The sequence below is a fragment of the Poeciliopsis prolifica genome, unplaced genomic scaffold, assembly GCF_027474105.1.
Source record: "Poeciliopsis prolifica strain line A6 unplaced genomic scaffold, Auburn_PproV2 SCAFFOLD129, whole genome shotgun sequence".
Classification (NCBI taxonomy): domain Eukaryota; kingdom Metazoa; phylum Chordata; class Actinopteri; order Cyprinodontiformes; family Poeciliidae; genus Poeciliopsis; species Poeciliopsis prolifica.
In genome coordinates this window covers 679,315-693,478 of record NW_026562504.1, presented here as the reverse complement: position 1 = coordinate 693,478, position 14,164 = coordinate 679,315, and the positions used below count along the sequence as shown (strand labels likewise).

At 38.5% G+C, this 14,164-nt stretch overlaps 1 pseudogene; it reads left to right on the top strand.

Annotated features, from left to right (window-relative positions):
* The first annotated feature begins 1,248 nt into the window (after positions 1–1,248).
* The window catches only part of LOC129355301 (transcription factor 7-like 2), a 31,782-nt pseudogene continuing 18,866 nt past the window's right edge, over positions 1,249–14,164 (top strand).

Sequence of the window (14,164 nt, the reverse complement as noted above, 5' to 3'; positions counted from 1 at the left end):
ATTCCTCCTTAGAAAGGAAATATTGTAAGATCCTGGACTTAATTATTTTTATTTATTTTATTCTGTTTACTTTCTCACATTCCCAGAGCAAGGAGGCGTAAAGGCACAATAAAAATGGAAAAGAAAGAAAGTTAAATAAATACTTGAAAAATTAAACAAAAAAAACATAAGAAATGATTATAAAAACTTGTTCTTCCCTAGTCCACTCCTCTAGACTAGTGGCAGCAGCAATTGGCAAACACCTGATGGAATTGTGCCTCATCATAGGAACATCATAGGACAGTTGTAAACGGGATAGTGGAGGAGCATTGTTATGAAGACGAGATGAAAGCAGAGAGTAGAAGCTTCTTAAAGAGACAGAGGCCCAATTTCAAGGTGTGCAAATTCAAATTTTGTCATGATATTTCTGGAAAATACATAATTTTGAAAACTTTTAAATTACTGGAATTCCCATTCAAAACGCTTTTATTTATCTCGTTTAGAGACGGATTTCCACTGAGAGTGACGGTGAATCAGCCATTGTTAGCATCGTTTGTTATTGCCGCTTTGCCACAAGGATGATTGAAAGAAGCTGTAAATGAGTGTTTTAATGTTGCAATAGCGTAAAATGTAAGATTAAAGACTCAAAAGCACAGAGGCAGGAGAAAGGATGCTTTAATTTCCTCTTCAAATATTGAAAGAGACTGATCTACTAAGAGTGCCATTTGGAAACTAAAGAATACATTAAAGGCGTTTTATCAGCATAAGGTCCGCTAAATTAAAGTGTGCGCTCGTTCGGAAACGAGCGACTGCCGGCGTTATTTTGCTTGCATGTCTTAAAAACACGTGTGTGCGCGCTCGGGTCAAGGTGGAGGGCTGTGATTACAAACAAGTGATGTCTGAGATCCCATTAACTCCTGTATTCAGCCGCAGATTTCTGTTCAAATAGAGAGAAGATAAAAGGCAGAAACAATATCCTGATGAATCAAAGGCCTTTCAAGCTAAATGAGACTACAGAGACATGGAGGAACACGTTTATGATTTCCTGACGCACTTTAAAAGGTGTTGATATATAATTGTAATTTTTAAAGTAAGTGCTTCTTTGAAGTAATTAAATCTTTGATGTCATCAACAAATAGGAGCCTCATTATGCAGCGCTGCTGCCGTTGGCGTCTGATCGGGACGTTCTTTGTCAGTTTGGTTGCTTGATGTTGGCAGAAACGTCGTCCAGATTGTCCCACCAGCTCTACGGAGCGCCGTGAAGACGAAATGAGGGGAGATGGCGCGACCCGCAGCAAAGCAAACAGAAATGAAAGCAGAACGAAGGAACGCAGAGAGCGCTGCGCTGCTGTTGGTGCAGGCAGCGTGTGCAGCAGGCCCGTTGGACGCTCTGATCCTGTTCCCACAGAGAACATTGTGACCTTAAGGTGTAAACAGCTGCAAGGTTAGCGCATTTGTGTTGCACCAATCGTATGCATAAGATTCAGAGAGAAATACAAGAATAAATGTGAGGAAAATGATGCCAAGGACAAGAAATTTTGGGAAAATAACAAAAATTAAGCATCACATTAAATGCATGGTCCGTTTTAACATTGTAAAAAAGTTTTTGTCCTGATTGAAAGGAGTGTTTCTCTGGTTTGATTTCAAACACGACCAACAAGTCTGAAATGTCTTCAGACTCAAGATTATGCATCGACGAATTCTGGAAATGTCTTAAGGTTATTGATTAACCAAAAGACTTTAATTGGCTGTTAAAATCTAAATGTGAGTCTTTGAAGTTTTCATATTCTTTGGTTTTTAGCCTCATTGAGTCTCAATCAACATTCAGTCCAGACATAAACAATGACAAGCAGTGCTGATAACTTGAATTGAGCTAATCAATAGAAACACAACACAGTATGTGGTTTGATAAATGTTAATAAAACCAATCCATAGAGGGCGGCGGCCATTTTTACTGACCTCAACAGTTTTACTGATATGTTTTCTATCAGTAAAACCCCCTGCGGTCGGATTCAATGCGTTGTTCTTGTGATGTCACACTTCCAAGAACTTTGTAGTTGACAGCCATCTTGGTACGTTTTGGTCATTTTGTTGACATTGGTCAAGAGTGTCCAGATACTGTCTTTTTGTGGTTTATCTGTGCTTTGCACTCGCCTACCAAGATGGCAGCGATTCCTTCTGGTCAGACTTGCACAGATATTATGAACAAATCGAGCATCAAGACCTGTGTGAACAGAACTGCTGATTCATCTGAGTAACATGATGGACAGACTTACTCAGTCACTTTGAGCCTGCATAAAGTCGCGCATCATCAGCATTTGCTAAAAGATGTTCCAGTAACCCATAATCTGAGCAGGGCGATCGTATAGATGTTGAATAAAATGGTTGTGAGAATTATGCCCTGAGGAACCCCCACCAGCTTAGAAACAATCAGGCCAACTTTAAATTCTTTGACATAAAGTTTTAGATGCAATGCCATTTTTAAATGTGACTTACTGTATGAAATGTAGCATCAAAGCAAATGTTTTCCTTGTCAGAATGAGTGAAAACTGCCTTTTCAAGGGTTAATGGCAGAAATGTTCTGAGATTTACTCATTACTGAGGAATCTGGTGAGTTCTTTGCTAAATACGTGAAGTTTCAGACATTTGACTGGATTTTCTATTGATTTGTTCCGTGAATTTCTGCCCTGGTGATTTATGTCAGCCTTGCAGGGTGGGTAATTCATCTGCTGTAAATTAAAGGGCTGCTGAACCAGTTCTCATCTCTTTATGAGTGTGCGCCTGAAGATAGGTGTAAATTTTCACTTATCATCTAAGAAACTGCAGGTTTATGATTCATAGGGAGTGCAAGTGTTATTCAGTGTGTGTGTGTGTGTGTGTGTGTGTGTGTGTGTCCCACGTGCATGTCAGCACTAGTCTATTGTACCAAAAGTAATTATGTGTAAGTTATGTGTGTAGTGGGGGGTTGAAAAAGGGGAATTTTTTTCTTAAACACAGAGGGGTTGATAATTACGGGTTAAATGAGTGAGCTCAGTCAGGTCTGAGTGTGTGTGTTTAAAAAAAAAAAGGAAGGCACAGCGAAAGCCACTTCAAGGCGGACTAATTACCCCGAGGAAGAGAGGAAACATAAATGGACGATTTGTGGCTATAATGTTACAGCAAAACGTCTTGAGCGACCTCAGCACGTGAAGCCGAGCCACAGCAGATGTGTGTGTGCAACACGCATCCTTCCTGCAGCACATGCTCAGAAGTCAAGAAATTCACGCACTTTCATATTCTGTGGTCGTGTCTGTGAAATACTGATGCTGCTATCTAATCTTCAGATCATGTGAGTTCATGTAAAGTTTTTGTCAACTGCTTCTGCTTGATTTTAATGTCATGAAACATTTACTGTCACATTTACCGTCTGCTGATGCAAACTGTGCAGTTTTTGGGATTTTCCCTGCTAAATGTCAGTTATTCTGCAAAAAAAAAAAAAAAAAAACATTATTTATTCTTTCCTGGATAGAATACTGTAAGTAAATGCAAATAAAGTATGTCAGGTGTTTAAACAAGAGGAAATTAAGTTATTTAGACAAATCAAGAGCTGCTAATGAGCGGCTAGCCGCAGCTAACAGCAGTTAGCATTTGTAAAGTTAAACAAAACTAAAGTGCAAAACATTAAAAATGCTAAAATAAATTTCAAAACAGAAACAAATTACTCATGAAAAACTACATATGAATACATTCTTGTAAAAGATATGATAAAATATAAAACTTGTAAAGAAAACACAACTTACGGCACCATCAGAGGCGACAACCGGAAACGGGAGGAGCTAGTTACCGGTTGTTATGATAACCCACCAACTTAACAAAATGTCTGGAGAAACGACTTTTTATTATCGCCTGTCATGATGTCGCTGGGTCCATAAAGTAATTGTGATAAACGATAATGTCTTTGTTTCGAGACCATTTTTAAGTAAAATACACATCTTAAATATTAATAAACTTTAAGTTATAGTTAACATTTAACTCTGTATCTGGAAGACATTTTAAATATCCATGGAAAATAAACAAACATATAAAGAAAAGCAGAGACTTTTATCATCCAGTTTTTGGAAGAAAGTAAAAAACAATAAATCATGCAGATGGAAATGATTGAGTTTTACTTTATTTATCATGTGATTAATTGATGTATTGCTTATTGTAACAACCGTAACTGCAGAACAGAGTAGTACTGCAACTTTAACCCCTCCTTCTGTCTTATTAATGAAGTCATAATCTCCCGTTTTGAGCTTCTCCTTTTACGGCGCAGAGAAACTTTGTGATGAACCAGCTCTTTCTGCCAGGATCTCTACATCTTCTCAAAACTCTGAGATTTCTTTTTCATGTCTTCAGATCATTAAGAATGCAGCCCATCTTATCAGGCCCCCGTGCTACCTGCTGCTCCGTCTCACACACCCGGCACAAGAGCCGGCACGTTTTGTTTTCACGTGTCTCAACATTAAACCGGCTCGGCGGTTTGATCTCTCCAGCCGCTCGTCGTGTGGCATACACAAGAGGGTCCGTCTCTGTTTGCGAGTTTGGTCAGAGTAAGACTTTAAGATGCTGATGGATAGTGTGTGTGTGTGTGTTAATGTGGGTGCAGTGTGTGGAAGCTCTGCCTTTAAGTGATAAGGTATTCACTTTGTAACTCAGCAGGAGGCCCAGCAGGTTGCACCAAGATCTGCCGCTCTGTAGTGCTGCTTAATGCAAATGGACCCACATCCGTCCATCTCCGATTATAGAAGACGTTTTCAGAGAAATGTTCATGTGGATCAAAAAATCCTCGTCTTTTCTGAGTGTCACCTCGTTATTCACGTGAAACATGCATGTTTCTAACAATGAGCCAAGCATGCAGACACACTCGCACCGCTAAGTTGGTATGATTCTGCGCCAGAGCGGCCTGGACGCCTCCAACCCTGCAAACCGCTGCGATATCGGATGTCGGCCACCATGCCGAGAGCATTAGCAGCAACCAGAACTCACATAACTTATTGAGAGCCATTTGTAAACAGAAACATGAAAGCAAACTGGCTCGCACGCAGCCTCACTTGATCATCAAAGGCTTATCGATCGGACGGTCCTCCTCCTGCTCCGTTTCTCCTCCTTCCATGCTCCCCTGGAAACAAGCGAGAGCAAAGTGCAGCCCATTTGGGTTTTTTCCAAGGCATGTTTAAAATATCCAGGCTTTTCCTTTTGTCCCATGTATCAGGGTAGAAGTGTGTGATTTCTGCCTGTTGTTTGAAGTTTCAGGTTTTGGTTGTTCTGTGTTGTTTTTGTGGTTGTGAAATTGAGATTTAAGCCTTTTCATGTCTGATGCTTCTTGCATTCATTTCAAGGAAATGTTGCACATGCGTCGCATTACACTGATGAAATTACGTTTCCCTTTACATCAGTTTTGTCCTTTGATTTACCTCAGCTTCAAAACAGTTAATTGTTGCTTGAGCGAAAAGTGACTGTTGACTCCTTGTTTTTATGATTGTAAGAAGAATAAACCCATTTCATATTATTATTGAAATCCGGAAATTTCACACATGTGGACGAAGCTGAAGGGTAAAAAGACGAATCTTTTTCTTTCCATCCATAAAACTGTTAACTAAATCAAACCTGGAGATGAAGCTGTTATTAATTCAGTGCAACGTGGCACAGCAGAGGGTAGATATTGCAGAAAACTGTTGAAAAATAAGTCAAGACCACTTTTTTCTCGTTCTGTGGACTCGTTGCCATAACAACCAAAGAAAATGCAGACATTTGGAAATGCAACACAAAAAACTAAAACCAGAATATTCAGTCTGAAACAGTTTCATGTTTTCAGGCTCCATGTTTATGTCCTGATTATTAATTAGTGATCACTGAGGTAGATTAGCTAACACTGCTATCAGCTAGGCTAACACAGCTGATAGACTAGCTAATGCTGCTATTAGCTAATGCTGCTATTAGCTAATGCTGCTATTAGCTAAGCTAACACAGCGGTGGTAGATTAGCTAATTTAAACTCCTACTGTATTGATGACCTGTTAGAGTTGGTGTTTAGGTCAACTCTTTAAAGTTTTATCAACTGAACCAAAACACACAAAATCCTGCAGAACATCTAAATGTGAAGGTTTTCATAGTCAAGCTAGCATAACTGACCTACTTCCCTCTTCATTGCTATTTTTTGTTTACATTTTTTTCTGACCTTGTTATCTAGTTGTCAAAGTGTTGACAACTAGTAGCAAAGTACTGTATCCATCTTTTTTTATATTTAAGATGTAGCACATGAAGTTGACAACTTGATAGCTAAAACTGATGCTAGTCATTGTTAGCAAGCAGCGCTTGTGTGTGACATCACGCTGCAACAGGACTTTAGCTAAATATTCAGAAATGAAACAATTTATGTAGATTTTTGAATAATTATCACCATTTTGATGATTTTACTAAATCCAACTTAATGTGTTTTATGTGGCTGTGTTTCCGTCAACAGTCCAACAAAGTGTCTGTGGTTCAGCAATCCCACGGGATGCACCCGCTGACGTCCCTGCTGCCCTACAGCAACGACCACTTCAGCCCCAGTCCTCCTCACCTGCCCACAGACATGAGCCAGAAGACAGGTGAGAACACACACACACACACACACACACGCACCCACACACACTCAACAGAAGATAATGCTTTCAAAAAATGCATTCAACCAGCTGCCTCTGGAGTTTTCTCCGAACTCATTCTGACTAGCGAAGCGTCGCTCGGAGAAAAATGGAGCGCAGTAATTTACCAACAACCGACGTAAACGGCTCGTTTGAAAGATAAATAATAAACAGATTTATAAACACGAAAACAATATGGACAATACGTTGGGTATATCTTGTAAAACAAAGCAATAATCAGCATAGCTGGGTGGAAGTAATGTGGGGAATGTAGATAAAAATGATCAACCTGAAACATGTAGGAAATGTTAGCTTTTGATCAATATTTCAAATTAAAATATTAATTATATTAATTAACAATAATTAATATTTTATGATTTAGATTTTAAAACATAAAGTCTAAAACGAATCTGAAAATTGTTTTAGATTTTATGTTTTAAATCTAAAACGATTTACAGAAACCCGACTACTTTCCTTATTTCATTTAGTTTATATTTGAACTGGTAAAAATAAGAAAAAGTTTTTGCAGTTATGTTTGAATTTTAAAAAGAAAAAAACTAAATTTGCTGTGAGTTTCTTTTAACTTGACATTTGGCCCCCATGCCATAAAGTCTGGACATCCGTTCTGTTTGTGTTGTTAACAAATTATTCATCACATCTGCTGGAAAGATCGCACATATTCCAACGCTGTCATTTTACCAGATGTGGACACACACACACAGTGTAAGATAACACATTGATTGTCTCCATACACCTCTCTCTCACACACACACACACACACACACACACACACACACACACACACACACCACACACACACACACACACACACACACACACACACACACATTGTGTGAAGTGGCAGCACCATCTCTAAGCCTGACAATCCCACAGCGGCTCTGAAGTGGCCTGCTCCTCTGAAGGGACTGCCAACCACACACACACACAGGCTAAGATGGAAACAATTAGGGTGACAATCGTAGAAACCATCACAGCAGCTCACACACGGATCTCCTTAGCAAGCGCTGCACTCTGGAAGACATTTCGTCGCTGCTGGAGCTTCAGCCTGAACTGATGCTGTTTTTAATGGTTTTAATGTATTTAGATCAATTTCTTTCAGATCTTTAGGTTCAATTTGACAGTTTTCCTGAAGTCAATGCACACTGCAAAACACAAAATCATTTTGGTTTAGTTTCAGGAGCAAATAGTAATAATTGCCCATATTTGTGGCTGAAAAGTTGCCTGTAATTTAGTTTTGTGTTATTTCAAGTGAACTCAGATATTTGCTCTACAAACTAGACAAAAATACCTGGTAAGATTTAGTGTTTTTACAGTGATGTGATGGAATCCTGCTGTTATAAATTGCCTTTATGTGATTTAATGTTTGCTGATTCTATTTATTATTGCTGGTAAAAAACCACAAGTGTGTCCTAAGGCTTTGTGTTTTTGCAGTGCATCCTGTGAGGATTAACCTCCACATCCACTATTTATTCTACTTCTGTCACACAGAATAGAATAAATCCAATACGTACATCTAAAAGTTACTTCCTGCGAGTGAGTAGGAAAAAGAAAGCCATGTTGGCACCGGATCGACTGTTGGTTCATTTCCAGTGAAATGAAACTAAAAATAACTTTTATGATTGGTGTTTATTTGTTTCTGTGCTGTGGTTGTTAATGAAGTGCAGGAACCACACTGCTGATGACAGGCGCTTACGGACGGCCTGAGCACGCACTTGTTGGCATTTTATGAAAATTAAAACTTTTGGAGGATCAACAAAAATGCTGAACGTTTAGGGAAATGTGTGATACCAATGTGAGAAATTTAACATTTTGAAAATAAATTATCTTAATGGAAACACACAATTAAAGGAAACTCCCTAAAATGTGATGTTTTTGGGAGTTTTATTAAAAAATAAACTGTTTTATTTTGCAGAACTGCAATGGAAACCACTTTTTCATATCATGAGTCACATGTTCACAACTGGATAATACCACTGCTAGAAACTACGAAAAAGACAACAGGAAGTGGTTGTTTTAATGATTTACTGCATGAACAAACTTATTTTAACTGCTTTCTTTATTTAATGGAAACACAACTTTTGCAACATTTTCCAACATTAGCAGAATATTGGTAAAGTTTGATGATATTAAATAGATTCCATAATTTCTTTCACTGAATGAATTTTTACCATCCAGGGCAGTCAGAGTTGCAAAGATAACATGAAACATTTTTTATGTTACAATCAAAAATGTGAAGTGGATGGAAAACAAATTCTGCTGGATGATAAATTGCCACAGATAGATAACATGCATTATGAAGTCTTTCTACACAAAATAACTCTTCAAAAATATGAATTAATCATCAGAATGGAAATTAAGTTCATTTTAAATTATTGTACAATTAATTGATTAATTGCTTTTTGCAAATAGGCTTAATTCAAAATATACATAGGTTTCCAAAGACATTTTCCCATGTTATATAAATATTAAGGGATTATTGACTTCAAACAAAATCATATTTCCTGCTGAAACGTTTCTTGAAAGTTAGTTTTGTCTTATTTCTACTAAGATATTTGCTCTAGAATCTGAACTAAAAACATCTGGTTAGATTTTGTTTTTGCAGTGCACACATTTCAGTTCTACTTATTGAAATCTGTGAATCATTTTACCTCCATTTCACACTTTTATCGTATGTGAAGAAGCAACAATAACATCTGCAGCTCACTAACAGGGAGCTGATTGTCAGAAGAATGGCAGCTTTGTCCTGCGTTGCTCCAGTTTAAACTGCGGTAATCTTCCGCCTTCTCCGGCTGGAAATCCCCGTTTTCCTCCAAACACTCGCTCCGTGTCTGGTCTAGACTCTGTTTCTGTGTGTGTGTGTGTGTTTTGTAAGCGATGGTGGATCCGTGACTCAGTTCTTAATGACAGACTGAGACACCTGCTTCTACCTCACACATCCACCAACACCTGGCCGCTCCCACCGCTCAGCGTTTTACGCTCATCTTACCTCATACCTGTCAGCTGATCGCCTCACCTGTGAGGTCATTTCTTCCAACACACCTTTACCTTTCTACTTGGGCTCAGCCAGGATTGAAACCAGGAGAGGATGACTTGATTTGGAATAATTAAAGGTTCACTACTATTCTTCCATGAACAAGCTATAGCAGGGATGTCTAACTTGCGGCCCGGGCCATTTGCAGCCCTCGATGTGATTTTGGGTGGCCCTCATTCACAATTTAAGACCGCTTGAATTGGTTTCAAATGTAATTATTTTAATAGTGACATGAACAACATGCTGTGATTTCGACCTGAGCAAAATTCAGCGAGTGAGTCATAAAGTGTAGACAGAAGACGATCAACCTGAAACACTTAGGAAATTGCTTGTTATTGTATTTTATACAGAAATCTGATTGATTAGTTTGTAGATAAAAACAAAAATGTTGCCATTAATTTTCTAACTTTGTGTAGTAGACACCATTTGAAATTGATAGCTAACATGCTAGTGCTATTGTTTTAGCAAATGTTAGCATTTCACCTCATGATTAGCAGCTGCTAGCATAACACAATGTTAGCTACCTTTAGTTGGGCTGCAATTCTGGACTCTTACTTTTATTTTATAACAGAATATTTTTTATTCCTGCTGCTCATAACGTCCACACATGTTTAGTAAAACAGTTCTGGTGTGGTTGGGCCACATCATGATGATGATGATGATGATGTAAATACTGAATCAAAGCTATAATATGCATCGTGTGGCCAGTGACAGATTTGTTTCTAAATTCCTCTGAAAGTCACCAGTTTGTCTTCGTTTTAACTTCCTTTATTGTTCGTTAGGATCTCGTCTTATTCTCAGTGTGCGGCTTGCTTCCTGTGCTATTTCCATTTCCACCCACTGTCTGTTTTCAGCCATGCATCATCTAACTCCCTTTGTGACATTTTTACTAAACTCGCCCCACTTTTCCCATCGACGGCCCCTATTATCACCTTAAATTCATCTATCAGAAATCTGTGGTCATGCTTCTGAAATTAGGCACAATTATTGTTTCATTATACTTTGCAAAACTATATTGACTTACGTAAATAATTCGTTTCAGTGTCTATTTATTACTGATTTATCTTCAGCCCCAGAAGGCGCGAAGTCAGAGGAACGTCTTCTATAATGTAAACAAACTATTGCTGTGCATAAAATGTTTCTGTCACTCGATTAAAAGATTTAATCTGATTATTTTACACTGTAGCTGTGATTTATCACTATGTCTAATATCTGTCAGAGTTGTTGTTTAGGTTGATTTTTTCAAAGTCAAGCTAGCATAACTGAGCTACTTTGCTGTTTCTTTTCAATTAAAACTTTTTCTGAACTTGTTATCTGGTGGTGTTGATAATTGACATGACGCCACGTCCGCCCCATGCTGATCCTGCCCCAATCGTCTCAGGGGATTTCTCAGCGACCGTCACTTATCCAGAGGAGCTGACCTCTGACAGGACTGACAGTGTTCATCATCGCAAACACGCTGCGGTCAGAGAGATTTTGAGGAAAACAATGGATAATTACGACTCGAGTTTTCAGTGGGGAACGTACAACCCCGACAGCCGTCAGCCAGAACGTGCAGAGGGTGGAAAGCAATTTATTACATTTCCAAAACCAAAAGGAGTCTGGAATAACACAAGAAATGGGTCCTGGCCTGCAGCCCACCTCCCGTCCATCTCGTTATTCAGCATGAAGGTGACCGGTAGTGAACATCCCCATTTCTTCTGAATGCGTTTATATTCCAACAGTAGCTGTAAAGCGTAACCTGCAGTGACTGCTGTCTGGACATTTAAACACCGTTTCATGCCACTGTTTATTTCTAAGCATTTTCCTGAAGAAACTTTGAACCTGCAAAGTGCGTCCAACGGCGTTCACTCTCACATCCATCCAGACTTTCTCCCTCATCGTTTTTCCCTTTGGGCTTTGTCGTTTGTTTCTCCCTTATTTCCCGCCAATAACCTTCCAGATCTGATGTAGGACGAGTTACAGAACCTGCCTCACTGTTTGTAGCAGTGGTGCCCAAAGTGGGTTCTGGTGGGCCAGCATCCTGCATGTTTCAGTGACAACCTCCTCAGTTGCTTCTTCCAGGTTCTGTGAAATTTTCCTCGCCTCACTGCAGAGTTCATGCTGATCTCCTGACAGGTTGCTTTTGACACCATTTGACCCAGCTGGTCCTTTCTGCAGCCACGATTGATTCAAAGCGCTGACATCTTCTCACTCGATCATGTAGCATCACTTTGTGCCGATGTTTGGCTATGACTGTTGGTCGGACAACAGATTAGAAAATACAAAGTGAAAAAGCAGAAGTGAAACACGTCTGTGTTTGCTGTAGAGACCTGAATGTGTTAGCAAAAGTGTGAACAACTTTATAAGACTGCAGGTGCATTTGGGGGTATTTTCAGATTCACTCATTTCTGTAACTTGTTATGAAAATCAAAGAAAGGACCACAGGTGACAATTTGGTTCAACTAAAAACTACACAAACCTCACTCTTCTCTATAAACAATCTGTTTATGATTCTGCACAAACACAAAATGTTTCGTTTTTGTCACTTTTAGCAAGTGTCAAGGCTGCTATTGTCACTGTTGTTGGTGCTCCTTTTCCCATGCAGTTTTTCCTTCCACTTAACTTTCTAAGCAATATGTTCAGACACAGCACTTTGTGAACAGCTGGCTTCATTTCCAGTGATTCTATGACTAACCGTCTTATTGCGGGTTTCTGCAGCTTGTTGTTTATCCAGACAATCAATATTATTAATATATGACGAATTTAACTGTAGGCTTCATTGAAAAAATCAAAAATAAAAGCTTGAAAAAATGTAATATATATACTTCGTATGAGTTTTATATTTATTGAAACTTAACTTAAATTTTAAAAAACTAATTTTTAATAGAAAATGTATTATACTTTTGGGAATGTCCATGTTGGTTGGTTTTCTCTTACTTTTGTCTGATGGGAAACACTGACCAAATAAAACTATCAATAGGCAATACATATAAAAATTAGGTTAATTAATCGATTGTTGAAATAATCGTCAACTGATTTAGTAATTGATCAACAACTAATTGGAGTATTCAGAGGCAACATATTCAGGTCAATAATTAATCCCAAACTGCACAAAAAATATACATTTTCATCTAAAATTTAAAAAACATCGTTTGCAAATATGTTTTAGCTAAAACTCTTTAAGTGGCATTTTTAGCATCACTTGTATCAGATGTACTAAAGGAATATTATTGCAATTTGAGTATTAAGTAATTAATAAAGTTTATTTGAATTTTTTAATGTATTGTATGTGTCAAATTTTATCTGATTAATTTAATCGTTAAATATATAACAAGTTAGTTAAACATTCAAAAAGGATCCTTGTGTGTTTACTTTCACTTTTCAAATTAAAAGCAGGAGTGGGATTCATTTCACTTAAAAACAAAAAAGTGAGAAGTGAAACGGCCGATTACAAATGAAAACAGATGAAAAGTTTGTTTCAGCGCTACACTGTAAAACACTTGTATTATTACTGTGAGTTTCGCTCTGCGCTCTCAGTAAAAGTAACTTTTTAAAGTCCCGCCTTACAGTAAGAGCCGCGCCGCGTCGCTGCTTCATGTGACGAGTCATTTAAAGGCGCAGACGCTGCAGCGCTTTCACTCTCAGTGGTTAGAACCACCGCAGCGCATTATCGGCACTGCGATACTATTTTCAGCTCCTCTCGTTTTAACACGCACGCGTTCTGATGGCGGCCCGGTTTGACTCAAAACAGCCACCTTTGATTTGGTTCCCCAGACGCCGACACCGAGGCCGTGAGATAGTTGCACTTGTTTGGGTACGAGATCGCATATTTAAGAAAAAGGGGCATTCCAAAGAAAACTGCCCCATTACTGCTGCTAATTTCCCCTCTGGTTTCCCAACAGCAGCCGGTGACAACGAGGGACAAACATAACTTACAGAAAGCGGCCTGACGTTTCCGCCGGCGAAATTCAGCTTTGGGATTTCAGTTATGATGCTGGCGAGCGAGATACTCGTGTAAAGTTTAAAGTTCATTGCCTCAATATCTGGATAACTTCCGGTGATGCATCACAAGCAGAGGAGGCTTCAACATCCACTCACTCAATAACAGTAAAACGTCCAGAAATGACTAAAAGGAGCAAAACTCAAGTTATCAATCATTTAACATTGTGAAATTACATCATCAGACGGTCCAACATATAAATGTTAATAGAAATGTTGATATTTAATTCATATAAGTAACAAAGAATAACAAAATCAGGCAAAATTATTGTTTTCCAAATCAGTTTCTTTCAATAAAAAACTTGGAAAAACTTGAGAAACTTTAACAGAAGCTGCAGGTTTGAGTCTGTTTCTGGTTTCGGGTTGAAACAGGTTTGATTTCCATCCAGTGGGAAGAAAATCCAGAAATTTGACTCGATAAGAGCAGAAATACTTCAAAATTACTCAAGTTAAACGTAAACATTCAGCATAATAAATACATTTCTTCAAAAAAGTTCCTCAAGCAAATG